Here is a 16092-nt window from a genome sequence, read left to right as displayed (position 1 = left end):
CCAGCTGCGGCTGCGCTGTCGGCTGACGTATTTTTGTTGTACTCAGAAGCAAGCGCATACAAAATCTCCCACATGCAGCGACAGCCGATATATCTCTCTCGCTCTTGCAAGGCAGACCTGCGGCGGCGCGACTGCGCTACTTCGAAGTCATTTTCGCAAATAGCGGCGCTGCCAATTGCTATAAAAAGGCGAGCACAGTCGGAGCCACGCGACTTTATTTTTTTTTTTTTTTATCTGTAAACATCTACTCTTCTAAACCTAGTGCGCAGGGAGTCAGCACCGTGCGCACCATGGTACCCCAGAACCTCCGCAACCACACTTCTCGGAGCGTAATTGAACCTCCGCAACCACACTTCTTGGAGCGTTATTGAACCTCCGCAACCACACTTCTTGGAGCGTAATTGAACCTCCGCAACGAATATTCTTCTCGGGGGCATGGCTTTTGATTATATTAGTCGGTTTAAATTGTTTAAAACTAAATTATTTAAAAGCTAATTTAAACTTCAATTAAATAAACCCTCGGCGGGGATGATGCAGGCACGAGTGCTGTCGGCCACCCCGACGGAGGGCAGGCCGTGCTCCTTGCACATGGCCAGGAGGTCCTTGTTGGTCCTTGTGTCTCCAGGTTCGAGAGCTCCGACATTTCCGCACAAAAACAAAACGGAAAACAGAAACAAAAATCTAGAGCTGACGACCGACTTCTCTGAAAACCTGAAAACCAAATAATGCTCCCAATCGCGTCTCGCCTGGAGTATTGTAATCTGAATATAGTATATTCGCATACATGGTGCTAGCTTATGGTGACTCTAAAAATCTGGCAGCACTGGTATCACCTCAGCCGACTGGATACCGACCGTCTTAGATACTTAAATCTGTTGCTTCTATAGAAAGTTCTAGCTCTGCATCTTCGTTAGTGGAAATCAAGATATCGTCATCAAAAGTTTTAGACTCTGATGCCGACTCACTTGACACATTATTGTGAGGAACCGCGGTTCCCACTGGCCGATCCGACGCATGACCAAATATGGGCATGGGATCACGCCACCGGCCAGGCCCCGTTACGAAGGCCGTGGAAACCAGGAGACGGCGATGGAAAACTACCAAAGCCGAGCCGAGGCCCGTCAAGGGGCTATAAAAGGAGGCTGCGGCAACGAAGCGGGGCTCTTTTTCCGCAACGTAAGAGTGATACCCGGTACGGTTCGAAGAAGTGCAGTGAAGTGAATAGCAACAGGAAGACAGGCCCCGCCTGCCCCCAGAGTGAGTCTAAGTTAAGAGGTGATCCACAGTTGCCGGCGGAAGCTAAGAGGGGAGTGCGAGACGTAGAGTGCGGATTTGCGTGGCGGGCCAAAGCAATAGCGGAGGTCAAACTGCCCCAATCATTAGCCTCAACGCTGCCACACCCGACGATAGCCCACGCGTGGTGGAGATCCATAGATAAGCTGAATTGTAGCATCTAGCCCTAAGTCCTAATATAATAACGAATAAAGAGAAATTCGATTAAAGAAAAGGAAGGTCTTATCATTTGTCGTTGGGGGCAACAATAAAAATACGTTGCGACGAATCGGCCGACCGCTGAGCGAGCCCAGCAAACTCAAGCGAACCAAGAAGCAGGTCCGTTACAACTGGCGCCCAACGTGGGGCCTACAACGACAAATAGTAGGACAAAGGGAGGAGAAATATAGATGAGAGAATGGGGAAGGGACAATGGATCCACCGGTTGAGAAAGGAGGAGCTGGTCCAATGCGGCCACGCCTTCGGCGTGCGGCTGGAGGGCACAGTGGACGAAATGAGAAGAACATTTAAGGAGTGGATGAGGGAACACGAAGATGAGTCGGAGTGGGCCGATCTGATTGAGGTATGGGAGTGTCGGGCGGACAGGTCCTCGCCGACACCCCGGGCGGACGACAAACAAGCCGCGTACGAGCACCTGGCACCCCCACCCGGCGCAGCCGCGGCGGCGCTGTGGAGGTCCCCAGTCGACATACAGAGAGAATTGATCGCGAGTCTCTCAGTTTCAATACCGGAACGCTCGCACACGGGGACGCCTAGCAGGCCCCGCCACCAAGGACGGGATCGAAGCCGAGAGACCGAAAGAGGGAGAACCGAACCAGCCACCATACGGCCAGCACACCTGGACTACGCTAGAGTGGCGAAACAGGTGAGAGAGTGGTCGTTCCGGTTCGACGGGACGACGAAGCCTCTCGAGTTCTTGGAGCAGGTCGAGTGGTCCGCCGAGACGTACGGTCTGGATCCGGATCTGATCCCAAGGGCGATGCCGGAGCTGCTAAAAGGGCGGGCGCTGATGTGGTTCGTGGCGAACAATCGACAGTGGAGAACGTGGAAAGAGTTCTCGTCCAGCTTCCAGGCTTACTTTCTGCCGCGGGGATATTTTGAGAAGTTGCTGCAGGAAGTGAGGATGCGGAAACAGAAATGGGGCGAGCCATTCAAAAAGTATATGGTAGAGATGCAGACACTTATGCGACCCCTGAAATTTCCCCAAGAGGAGCAAACGGAGCTGATTCGTGAGAATAGCATGCCCGATCTAAGAGCGTATATGAGGCCGCACCGGTGCAAGGACCTCGACACCATGATGGAACTGGCAGACGAGTTCGAGGCGTTGGAGAGGGACCGCCTAGAGTTCCAACGGGAGAATCCAACCGTAAAAGCCCGGGCAGCGAATCCCTTCCACAAGCCAGCCGAGACGACGGCATGTCGGCGATGCAAAGACGGCCCGCTGGACGGAGCAGCACGGGAGGAAAGGGGAGCGCGTGTCCTTAAGCCGACACCGACCAACGGCAATATCGAGAACGGATATGTCAAGAATCCGGCCCAGGCGTGCCGAAGGTGTGGGAGCGCGGATCATTGGAGCCGGGAGTGCAACGGCCGACCTCTCACCTACTGCTGGAGATGCGGAAAAGTGGGCATCTCGGCATGGCAATGCTGCAGGAAGACGGGAAACGCCCCGCGACCCACGCCGCGGAGGGCCGTGCCAGGGTCGCAAGAAACGGTCCCTCAAGCCTAGTCGGCAGGCTGACCAGCGAGGAGGAACAGTTATCCGCAGTAGTGGAGGTCGCGGGCATGGAGCTGCAAGCCACGGTGGATACAGGAGCTACCAGCAGTTTCGTGAGCCGCGAGCTGGCGGACCGACTAGAGGGTGAAGGCCGGGAGGCGGCGGCAAGGAAAAGGGTGAGGTTGGCGGATGGCCATAGCCAGGAGGTCACGTGCCAGATTGAAACGAAGGTATGCTTTGGGAACAAGGAGATCCCAATGGTGCTACTCGTATTGCCGGGTGTGATTGATGAGTTAGTGTTGGGATGGGATTTCCTCCGCGCGGTCGGGGCAGTGGTGACCTGTGCAGGGCACAGGGTGGTGATCCCTGCCCAAGATCGGGAACGAGGAGACCAGGAGGAAAGACTGTCCGTGGCGAAGGCCGAAGCTGGAGACACGGCTCCGGAGTCCGACAACGAAACGGACACGACCCTAAGAGTGGCCGCCAGAGGGGTGTCAGCGGGCATGAGGCAGAATGAGGGGGCGAGGGAAGAGCCAGTGGAGGAATTCTTAACCCGAGAGTTAGAGGCATTAGTGGCGGTGCACACAATCACCATGAGTGACCCGCAACCAATTAAGCAAAGATATTACCCGAAGAACCCCAAAATGCAGGCCGAGATTAACCAGAAAGTGGACGAACTATTAGAAATGGGATGCATAGAGCCGTCAAAGAGCCCCTACAGTTCGCCTATAGTGATGGTAAAGAAGAAAAATGGCAAATGGAGATTGTGCGTGGACTTTCGTCAAGTTAACGCGAGATCAGTAAAAGACGCGTACCCAATGCCCAGGATCGATTACATCCTCGATCAACTGCGGGAAGCGAAATTCATAAGTAGCCTAGATCTGAAGGATGGATATTGGCAGATCCCCCTGGCCGAGAGCAGCCGGCCGATCACGGCGTTCACGGTGCCCGGAAAGGGGCTATACCAATGGAAGGTGATGCCGTTTGGGTTACACTCCGCGTCGGCCACCTTTCAACGGGCGTTAGACCAAGTGATTGAGTCAGAAATGATGCCGCACGCGTTCGCGTACCAGGATGACATAGTGGTCATCGGGCGAACAGAGGAAGAACACCGAAGAAACCTGAAAGAGGTGTTTCGACGGCTGCGCTTGGCGAACCTGCGGCTGAACGCAGACAAGTGCGAGTTCTTTAGGAAAGAGCTGCGGTATCTAGGCCACAAGGTGACCGGCGAGGGGAAATGTACAGACCCCGAGAAAGTCGCAGCCATAGCCGAATTGAAACCGCCGACAAATGTCAAGGAGCAGGAGACGGAAAGGGGCGAACGGGTAATATCATATGCTAGCAGGACGCTAAATGGACCCGAAAGGAACTATTCGGCGACCGAGAAAGAATGTCTGGCCATTGTATGGGCCATCCGCCGGTTGAGGCCATACTTGGAAGGATATCGCTTCAAGGTGGTCACGGACCACATGGCTCTGAAATGGCTAAATAGCATAGAAAGTCCGTCGGGAAGAGTGGCGAGATGGGCATTAGAGCTACAGCAGTACGACTTTGAAGTCGCGTACAGGAAAGGACAGCTCAACGTGGTAGCCGACGCACTCTCCCGACAACCGGTGGAGGAGCGAGGCCGTCGGATAAGAAATGAGGAGGGAACACAACCAGTAGGCGAGCCGCCCTGCAAGTGGTTAGAGGGCATGGTAGAAAAGATCAGAAAAGAATCCCCGAAGTACCCCGACTATGTGGAGAAGGGGGGAAACTTGTACCGGCACATTCCTCACCGGGCAGGGAGCGAAGAAGTCGCCTCGTGGAAGTTATGTGTGCCGAAATATGCCCGAGAAAGGGTTTTAAAGGAAAGCCACGATAGCCCGGAAGCAGGCCACGCCGGCGGAAGGAGAACCGCGGCACGGGTGGCGGCAAGATATTACTGGCCAGGGATGTACAGGGACGTGAGGGCCTACGTGCGGAAGTGCGAACTATGTCTTCGCTTTAAGCCAAGTCAGCTACAAGCGGAAGAAGAAATGTTGGCACAGGTGCCGGAAGAACCATGGGCAACGGTATGCGCGGACTTTGTGGGTCCTCTGCCGAGGTCGAAACATGGGAACTCGATGCTGTTGGTGCTGATGGATCGATTCTCCAAGTGGATCGAGTTGGTGCCGCTGAGGAAGGCCACAGCAGAGGCACTAATAAAGGCCTGTCGAGAGCGCATAATAGCCCGTTTTGGCACGCCCAAAGTCTTCATTACGGACAATGGGGTGCAGTTTGCAAGCAGGGCATTTACAAGATTCCTGGAGCAGCTAGGAGTTCGCCACCAGTTTACGGCGCCATACACGCCGCAAGAGAATCCGACAGAGCGAACGAACAGAACGGTAAAGACCATGATAGCTCAGTTCACCGAGGGTGATCAAAGGTGTTGGGATGAAAAATGGCCGGAGCTGATGCTGGCCATGAATTCGGGACTGTCGGATACAACGGGATATTCACCGGCGTTCGTGGTGCAAGGAAGGGAACCCCGGTTGCCAAAGGCCCTATATGACGAGGAGACGGTAGGCACGGGACAAGGCACAGAGACGCCGGATGAAAATGCGAAGAAATTAAAGGAGCTGTTTCAGTTGGCTCGACGCAACTTGGAAAGGGCAGCCCAGGATCAGGCCAGGCATTACAACCTGAGAAGAAGACCGTGGATACCCAAAGTGGGAGAGGTCGTGTGGGCCAAACAGCACCACCTTTCCAATGCAGCGGAGGGATTCGCCGCGAAGCTGGCACCAAGGTACGATGGGCCATACCAGATAGAGGACTTTATATCCCCGGTTATCTGCAACCTAAGAAAGGAGGGCGACAGGAAGCAGAGAACAGCACACATACGAGATCTGAAACCCCAACCCGAGGAGCGAGAGACACAGGGGTGAAGGAGAATGGCTGTAATAGGTCGCCCTAAAGGGTCACGCAGGACCAGGAACGGTAGAGTGCCACGCAGGACACTGGGGAAGGGTGCCGCGCAGGACACGCACGAAACTCGTCAGCACGCAGGGTGATGGACTTGTGCACTTAGATTAAAAAAAAAAAAAAAGGCGAACAGGAAGACTGTGGTTGGAGAAATCTGGGAAAAAAAAAAAGCGAAAATTAGTAAAAAGAAAGGAAAATAAAACGAGAAGAGGAAAAGCTCAGCAAACCTGGACAGGAAACGCGTCACCCAAAGCTGGGAGGCGATTCCAGGGTCGGGGAGTGTAATCTCAGACAGCGGATGACCAAGAAAAACCCAGGGGCCAGGCTCACGCCTCAACGCGGACTCACGGGGCAACTACGAGCGTCGGGCCGGAACGACGGGTGCCGCTCATGCGTGGACTACCGGGCGAGGAGTCGGATGATCCTCGGGTCCGAGCCACTGTGTGAGGGAGACACCTGTCAAAAGAGTCCGGCCGGTGGCGCATAGGAGTTGCCCTGGGATGTGAGCCCAAGATTCCAGCCCGGGCGGAGGGTCGGAGGACCCATTGTTCACGAGCGGAATCGCGGCAAGCGGCCCGCATTGAGGGCAGTGGGCGAGCTGGAAAGGGAGAAAGGATTGAGTAAAAGTCATCCGGGTCGGGAGAACTCACCCAGGCCAAGGAGGGTCCGAGCAGCACGGGATGAAGAAGACAGGTCGGCGGTGGCATGTAAGAATAAATAGCAATTTTTATAGCGATTAAAAGTAAATAATTAGCAATCCATTAAATAGCAATTAAAATAAACAAGAATGAAGGGCTAAATAAAAGTTGTGAATAAGCAAAAATAAAATGGGGGAATAAAAAGCAAAATAATCATGAACGGGAAGGGGGTGGGTCCATCAAAGATGGAAAAGTGTTATCCATGAGCCAACAGAGAAACGCGGCGAGAACACAACAGTATCCAAAAAAAAAAAGGGATAAGGCGAAATCGGATAGAGAGCAGAGAGCGCGACGGCACTCGCACAACCAGGGGAAAGATGCCGTTAGCGAGCGCGGCCGGCAGAGAGACGAGGCTGAGGGCCATGAGTACAAACGCAACAACCGTTAGAACCAGGCGGGAGAGACCGAGACACGGAGCACCGGCACCGGTAGAGGGAACGATTGGCAATGCAATGCGTGTATATAGGCTGGTGGAAAACGAAACAGCGAACACTTGAAGGTAATTATCACCAGAAAGAACGCAAGATAAGCAGCAAGAAAAAAAATGGAGATGAAACGCGGGCTCAACCACGAGGATGGCAGGAAGAAGATGGATGATATGAGGGCCTTCCTGGAGGAGCAACAGGCGATCGTGGGAGAAGGGGGCTATCGCGCCGGTACTTCTCGTCAGCGACGGGCGTCTCTGCTCTCGCGTAGCGACGAGGAGGATTGGTGCGATGGCTCCCAGTTCCTTCAACTGCTGGCCTCGCCGTTGGTGTCACCGGCGCCATAGGGGCACGACTCGGTGTCGCCGACGGTGTCATCGGATGAGGAGGAGGAGGACGACGACGAGGTCATATGCACCGACGGCCCGCGCGCGCCAACCGCTCAGGAGAAGGCCAGATGGAGACGGCAGCAAGGGGCGGAGCCGGAGACGAGGATTGGAAAGCCGCTGACCCTGCGCGACAAAATCGAGGCGGTGAGGCGGAGGTTTCAGGAGGCGACGCCGGAGGAGAAGCGCCGGATGCACCAAGTGCTGGAGAGGGCGCGGGCGATCAGGCGGCGGAGGGACGAGCGGATGGAGGCGCGGCGGCGACAGGCGGAAAGAGCCGCCAGTACGGAGGAGCACGGCCAAGAGAGCGACGAGGCGCCGCCACCCCCACCATTCCGGGTGGTGCTGCCGCCGATGCAGCCCCGGACCGACGAGGCGGAGACCGAGGGAACGCCGCCCCAGGCCACGGGCAAGCAGGCTACGAACCCCGAGGCCGAGTGGCAGCGGCGGCTGCAGCAGGCCGAGGAGGAGGAGGGCGAGCTGTGGAAACCTACGCCACCGGCCGAGGATAACGAGGGCCCCGAGAGGCGGCAGCCGCAGGCCGAGGAGGAGCAGCACCAGCAGCAGCAGCACCAGCAGCAGCAGCACCAGCAGCAGCAGCAGCAGCACCAGCAGCAACGGCAGCACCAGCAGCAGCAGCACCAGCAGCCGCATCACCAGCAGCAGGGGCAGGAGCAGTGGCAGCAGCAACCACAGTGGAGGGGACCGGAGGCGGCCATAATGGGACCGTATGTATCGCAGGAGGTGCGGACCGCCGTGCGCCAAAAGTAAGGGAAAAAAAAGGGGAAAGGAAAAAAAGAGCAAAAGAGAAAAAAAAAGGAAAAAAAACAAGGGCGAAACACTCGGGAAGAAAATGAATAAAGAGAAGGCGAAAAAGAGAAAAGTGGAATACTTACTGGGGAGAGATATCGAGTGGATCGCCTAAACGCCCCTACACCTTATCGATAGGCGGGGATTCGGCCCCAGCCAGAAAATTGCAAGGGCTGGCAGCGCCGCCCGAGCAAAGGCGCTAGAGGGCGCCAGGGCGCCCGTGATCCCAGATGCAGTAAGGAGCGCGCGTAAAATGGGGCCGTTTGAATGGGGAAAGCACACTCCGTCGCAAGGTCGCGGAAAACGGGAGTATTCCGCTGCGGGAAGAAAGAGGGGGGTGTGAGGAACCGCGGTTCCCACAGGCCGAATTCGACCAAAGCATAGCCGGATAAAGGCGGTGGGACGGTCGGATAAAGGCTGATGGCTGGCTGGATAAGGCGAAGGTCAGCCCAAATACCCACGGATATCCGGATGCGGCGAAGAGGCCAAGGGCCCCGAGAGGAGAAGTGTCCCGCTCTCGGAGCGAGAGAAACGCGAGAGGCAGAGGAGACGGCGGGATCGGGCCGGCAGCGATCCGACGCATGACCAAATATGGGCATGGGATCACGCCACCGGCCAGGCCCCGTTACGAAGGCCGTGGAAACCAGGAGACGGCGATGGAAAACTACCAACGCCGAGCCGGGGCCCATCAAGGGGCTGTAAAAGGAGGCTGCGGCAACGAAGCGGGGCTCTTTTTCCGCAACGTAAGAGTGATACCCGGTACGGTTCGAAGAAGTGCAGTGAAGTGAATAGCAACAGGAAGACAGGCCCCGCCTGCCCCCAGAGTGAGTCTAAGTTAAGAGGTGATCCACAGTTGCCGGCGGAGGCTAAGAGGGGAGTGCGAGACGTAGAGTGCGGATTTGCGTGGCGGGCTAAAGCAATAGCGGAGGTCAAACTGCCCCAATCATTAGCCTCAACGCTGCCACACCCGACGAGAGCCCACGCGTGGTGGAGATCCATAGATAAGCTGAATTGTAGCATCTAGCCCTAAGTCCTAATATAATAACGAATAAAGAGAAATTCGATTAAAAAAAAAGGAAGGTCTTATCATTTGTCGTTGGGGGCAACAATAAAAATACGTTGCGACGAATCGGCCGACCGCTGAGCGAGCCCAGCAAACTCAAGAGAACCAAGAAGCAGGTCCGTTACATTATCTTTTATAATGTTAATTAACATAGTATCTTCATTCCCAGATATTGTAGTGGAAGTTAGAACTTTCATAGAAAGCATTTTACTAATAATTACATTAAATTCATACATAGTTGGATTATTGTTGGTAACACCGCGAGATCTGATTAAATAAAATAAATTTTCTAATGGGTCTTAGTTTAATTTGGATGTAGCAACATAAAAAACTTCAGCACTTTGACTCCAAGCATTTTGGGCCAATGAAAGTATGGAGTTGATTGTTAAAATCATACCCTTTATGCAGTAGACTTCCTGTGGATATTTAAATTCTTCAAAATATTTTCGCATATCCGACAGGGTCTCATTGACAAGATTTTTGTCTTGCATTGCACTCCTAAATGGGTTTTTATCGTAGAGGACATAACTATTTAGACAGTCGAATAATCTATTCATTTTTTCAATAAATGTAGCCATCGCTTCTGCATTTTCTTTGCACTTTAAGAAGCCTCCAGAACTAATCATTGTTCGAAGAGCAGCGGCCACACTATGGCTAAACACTTGAGTGGCATATTTGACCTTCATTTTTTCAAAGTTATTTCGATATATATGCTTTGTTGTTCATTTCGGGCAGAGTCGCGTTAAATTTCTGGAATCGATTTCATACAGTTCTTCGACTATTTTCCATGAAACAACGCCATCAGGGGTATAAAGATTTCTATTTCGGACAATGTTCCTGAGCAATTCAATAAAATGTGGAACATCGTAAATCGCAAATATTTCTTTATCTTGAACTTTAAAGCTGGGGTTCTTAATGTCGACTCCCAGTCTTCTGAAAACAGCTCTATTATTTGAGCCCTGGTCACAAATAGCTGCTCGTACATTAAGCCCTAAGGCTTGTGCTTGTTCAATATTAGCTGTCACTTTAGTTAAACGGGCTTCGTGTTTTATACCGTTTGCAGTTTCAGTATAGCTTAAAACGTATTTCCAGTTTTCAAACAGGCCTCTTTTCATGAAAACACAGATTTTATATTAGAATAATTATCCATGAGAGTATTCAAGGTGCGACTCGCATCTAAATTTTTTCTTTCCACATTCCCGTCGGAAAGCAATTTATTTGAAATACATATATGTAAAACCAATTCCAATTATATTTATGCATATTTATTTTAGTATACATATACATACATACATATTTTTTCTTATATTGTATATTTAGATACATCATTGTTTTAGTTATAATAAACAAAAAAGTCGAGAACCGACGGCGTTTACATAATTTTTATAATTCATAATCAACCTGCTCAAAGGAAATAAATGTGTAATTATATTATTGTAATATTTTATATTTTGTGGTATAAATCAAACAAATAACAGCTTTTATTTTATATCCCGCGCCCTAGTGTACCATACCCCACCCCCTGCCCATTCTTCATTTATTTTGTGGAGGTAGGTCAGTTCATCAAAAGACCCAAAACAAGAACCAAACTCAAATTTCAGTTCTAGCCCTGTAGAACCAAAGGGGTCAATTGACCCCTCTCGAACTAGTTCTGTGCTGTTTACCGCGCAATTAGCTACGCAACTAGTTACGCGGGAATCGAACGCGGACCAGTCGAAAAAGAACCGAAAAACGAAGCCGCCTTCGTTTTGTTTTCGAAGTCGGCAAATAACCGCAATTCCGTGGAGTTACAGTGCCCACTCAGCTAGTTTTTACCAAGCCAAGCCATGCAATAAGCACCGAAATGGTAAGTTAATCGTGATATTTTACTGTACTTGCGCTCGTGGAATGAAAGAGACAAGAATTTACACAAACAAAATGCATTTGTTTTCCTCGTTTGCTTTATGCGTTGATTTTGTTCACTTCTGTACAAGATCTAATCGCTGGAAGAGTCGTTTGCGTGAACATTTGCTAGTTGCCTGGTACTAGAGGGTATGTTTCGACAAAAATGTGTGTTTGTATGCTTCTTTCGTTATCAGAGATCTGATGCTGATGCTATTTGAATATTTGAATGTATGGGTGCACACGCATTCTCACGTACTTTGCGTGTGTGTGTTCTAGTATTTCTGGCCGCTAGAATTGAAATTTAAGTTTGGTTCTTCTTTTGGGTCTTTTGATGAACTAACCTACCGCCACAAAATGAAGAATGGGCAGGGGGTGGGGGTATGGTCAACTAGAGCGCGGGAAATAACATAAAAGCTGTTATTTATTTGATTTATACTACACCTTATATATTATTTCTTAGTCTTCATGCTTCCAGCTGTTATGTTGGTGTTTGTGGCGCCGGCGCTTAGGTTTCCTGGCGCTGGGCGTCACAAAGTCAGCAGAACCACTAACCATACAGTAAATCCATGTATACTAATATGTATTTTTTTGTTTATACATATTTCATAGGAAATTTCTAATTTAGAAAAAAAGTAGATGTCTTAACAGAAACATTGGAGGGGGCGTTGGCTCTTCTAAAGCTACAAATAAAAAACAGCCAGAGGTATAACAAAATTGCATGAAGTTCCCGATAGAATCGACGATGGAGTTGGAGCACTTCAATATCATAACTCCGATTCTATGGCAGCCAGTTAATATTATTTTTTCATTATTTTCTTTTATTAGATAAACAAATTACGGAATTTAATGGGGACGAGCCCATCAATGTCGTGCAGTTTGAAAAATGTAATGGACGTGGCTATGACTTAGTGGACTGTATAATCTTTTGAATATTGAGCTTATTTATTTATATTGGTTATTTAATATTGGTGGTTATATTACAAAGTATTTTACATGTATATAAATAACAACAAAGCTATGCGCGTAAAAATAGTTACTTAAGCGGTGCAATACAATCATGTGCATATGAATAGGGCAGTTGTAATAACCACGAACATTGAACTGAAACTACGCGGGTAATTTCTCAACAATAATAAATATGATTATTTTTTTTACAGCGGGATTTAAGGAAAGATTTTCTTTGAAAGACGGCGATTTTCACCGGGTAAAAATTCTTTCAATACTCCCAGGACGGAATGTCGAGGGGGCAAAAGCAAATTAAACTTAATTCACTAATCTAATCTAATCTTTTTACTACACAAAATAAAACGAGGGGGAACGTTGTGAGTTGCTGCGGATACCGCAACTCTACATTTATACCCGATCTTTAGTCAGTATGGCTCTCCTCCGGCAGACGCCGCTAATATTCAACGACACGACAAAGAGTGCATGCGAGAGAGACAGAAAATCAGTCTGAGCGTGGCGTCGGGCGCTGCGTAGCCAGTGCAAATTGATTTGTTCCTTTTGGCTATAAAAATGATCCGATCTGATCCAGATTCAGCAATCTGATAGATATGGTCGTTATCTCTGATTTAGTTTTCTCTATTGTGGATGCCACAGATTTTTGCCTTTTGTGGGGGCGGAAGTGGGCGGGGCACAGTTTTGAAATATACTGGTAGCAGTGACATATCACAGAAGCCTGGATATAAAACGTCGTTGCTCTAGCTCCTATAATTTATAATCAACCTGTTCAAAATAATGAAATAAATGTGTTATTATATTATTGTAATATTTTATATTTTGTGGTATAAATAAAACAAATAACAGCTTTTATTTTATATCCCGCGCCCTAGTGCACCATACCCCCACCCCTGCCCATTCTTCATTTATTTTGTGGCGGTTGGTCAGTTAATCAAAAGACCCAAAACAAGAACCAAACTCAAATTTCAGTTCTAGCGGCCAGCAATACTAAACACACACACGCAAAGTACGTGAGAATGCATGTGCACCCATACACTAAAACATGCTGGAGGCAAAACAGAACCAGACCTGAGAGAGTTCCAAAAATTTGAAAAAAGCATACAATCACATATTTTTGTCGAAACATATTGCGTGTGTACTAACACATGCAAAGATGTTCTCTCTGCGTTCTCTCTCATGATGACGCGTCAGTACTCTGGGGTACTCAACGCGCTAGCCAGTGTGTGACGCTTTCGTGGTATGAACTGGCACATCTATATACTGTATGGTTAGTGCTAGTGGTTTTGATTAAGAAAAAAATGTTATTGTCATCGCTATATTTTTAAAATGGGACGGTATGTTTCGGTATATTTCTGAGGATCGGACTGTATACTTTATCAATTAATTCGCGGTCACACTGTGATCTCAGAGAGAATTATCTTCTTTAGCGTCACGACAAGCTCAACGTCAAAGCACAGTCCACTGCCAATTGCCGTTGTTTCTCGCATTCATATCGGCACCCGCTTTATAAACGTTTCAAGCGGGAAGAAGACCGCAAAGAGGAACGCTAGCAATAAACGCAAGCAGAACGAAAAGTAGACGAAGCGAGCACCGTTTCTGCTGCTTGTGCAAAAAAGAAAAAATTAACCGTGGTTCCAAATGATTTTCTTTTAAACGACAGAAATTTTGTTTTTTGTGATATAATTGTTTAATGCGCTTCAATGTCGACGATTGTTGGATGACAGATTGAGAGAGCGATAGAGAAGGCGAAAGCAACCCATAATTTTTGCTTTCTAAAAATAAAAACTTAGTCAATTTCTTTATTAAACCTCCCCACGTGTTTTAGTTGGGTCGTTATCTCGCTCCAATAAGAATTTTCCTTCCTCAGCGTTCGTTCTGTTCGTTGTCTGGCATATGGACCTACGCCGTACCGGAGGAGCAGTCCCATATAATTACATATATTGCCACCATCATGTTTGACAGTTTTTTCGGTGAAACTTGGAACAAATCCATTTCCTTTAGGGTATCGTACATTGCTCTCACAAGCATTCCCGAACTAAATTTATTTTTGTTTCGTCGCTCCATAAAATGTCGCAAAGATTTGCAAGCCCAAAGTAATATTGAAAATTCAATATTATATTTTTTAAATAATATTGTTGAGAAATTGGCCGCTTAACTTTAGTTCAATATTCATTTAAATTATAACTTTCCCTATTCATGTGCTCATCATTGTATTTTCCCACTTAAGCACCTATTTTTACGCGCAGAATTGTGCTGCTATTGCTTGTGCGCAAAACCTAACTGTAACGTTCTCACATAACCCAAACCTTCAGCTGCACACGCATACATCGATGTGGACCGTTTTGCATTGGACCGTCGCATCGCATGATCTTTCAATTTTTCTTTGCTCGACTTCTTTTCGTGGAGTTGATTTTAATACAAAATTCTAGCCGCAACCAACCGCACGCATATCGCTGTACCGCCGCTCTTTGTAATACGACAACATAATCATTAGATAGATTAAATAAAACCTATGTTAAAATAATACAGTCCACTAATTTATAACCAAATATTTGTTTAATATTTATAGTACACAGATTATTATATAATAAATTTATTATTTAATTTAATTAAAAGTTTTATTTGCTTCTGCCCCGTTGACATTCTGTCTTGGGCGTATTGGAAAATTTTTTGAGTAAACCGGTCAAAATCGCCGTCTTTCAAAGCAAATCTTTCTTTAATTACCGCAGTAAAAGAATAATCAATGTTTATTATATTATAATACACAAGAGCACTGTCGTGCGACCTCGTTAGAGACAATGGAGCTTTTTTTGATTTGAGGATCGCTCCACGAACATTTGCCTTTATAGAGCCAAAATTTACGCTATATTTCGGAAGATTTTATTTAAAATTGGGTCCATTTGATGATCTAGTTCCTGTTTTTTTCTAAGATGCATAACTGTAATTCGAAATAATTGTTTTAATATTTATTTGGCATATATAAGGAAATTTTCTTACATGACTGGAATGTACTTATTTATTTTGGCAATATTGGCAAAATCCATGTTAAATAGGTTTGTGAAATTTGAAAATTCGGAAGACTTTTTCCAAAAACAAACGTGATGATGACTCCGGTCCAGCGGGCTCTAGTTTTGGTTTTTACCTTAAATTGTCAGGTAATGTATGACTAAAAAAAAACAAGTGCTCGACTTCAAAGCATTTATCGGACTGGTCGCAGCCAGAGATAGCAAAACTCCCCGACTCCACCGTCGAGCCGATCTTGAATGCGCAGAGAGCAGTACAAGAGCGCGGCGTGTGAGAGCAAAAGCTCTGCTCACAACATCGCACACGCTACGATAGGGTAATTACGATCGTCTGCTGCAACATTCCGGCCCCGTTGAAGACCTCCGGTGCTTCAACCGTCTATTGGCAGTTTTGCCAATTTGTGTATGGGGCGTTTAATTACGCCCGCGGGTGTTCGCACCTCGGCGACGCGCACTCTCCCATCTTCTCCCTTGATTGCGGCCACCACTCGTCCTGTGGTCCACTTCTGTGGCGGTGTGTTGTCCTCGTGGACGAGCACTAGACAGCCAATGTCCAAGTCTGGCCCTTTGGTAGCCCACTGGTGACGCTTCTGCAGGCTGACCAGGTAGTCCTTGGACCAGCCCTGCCAAAACTGCTGCTTGAGCGCTGACAGCATTCGCCACCGCTTCAAGTACGCGAAGCTTCCCCTGCTGCATCTGTCGTCGTGATCTGATTCGGGCGGCAGCGAAAGAAGCGGCTGCCCGATCAGCAGGTGCCCTGGCGTTAGCGCTTCTCCATCGCTGGGATTGTTGCCTGGGGACGCGATTGGCCGGGAGTTGAGAAGAGCCTCTACCTCTACCAGGTGGGAGCACAGCTCGTCCGCGGTGAGCTTGGTGTTGCCCACTCCGCG

General features: G+C 48.7%; 1 long non-coding RNA gene across 1 annotated transcript; it reads left to right on the top strand.

The window, feature by feature from the left end:
- Nucleotides 1–13293: 13293 nt before the first annotated feature.
- On the top strand, nucleotides 13294–13725 carry LOC117186031. The gene is made up of 2 exons (XR_004471203.1): nucleotides 13294–13513; nucleotides 13588–13725. It is a non-coding gene; the product is annotated as an uncharacterized LOC117186031 (long non-coding RNA).
- The last annotated feature ends 2367 nt before the right edge of the window (nucleotides 13726–16092 follow it).

The sequence above is a fragment of the Drosophila miranda genome, chromosome XL (genome assembly GCF_003369915.1).
Source record: "Drosophila miranda strain MSH22 chromosome XL, D.miranda_PacBio2.1, whole genome shotgun sequence".
NCBI classification, from domain to species: domain Eukaryota; kingdom Metazoa; phylum Arthropoda; class Insecta; order Diptera; family Drosophilidae; genus Drosophila; species Drosophila miranda.
Note: the sequence above shows the minus strand (reverse complement) of the source record. Positions and strands in the feature narration are given on the sequence as shown.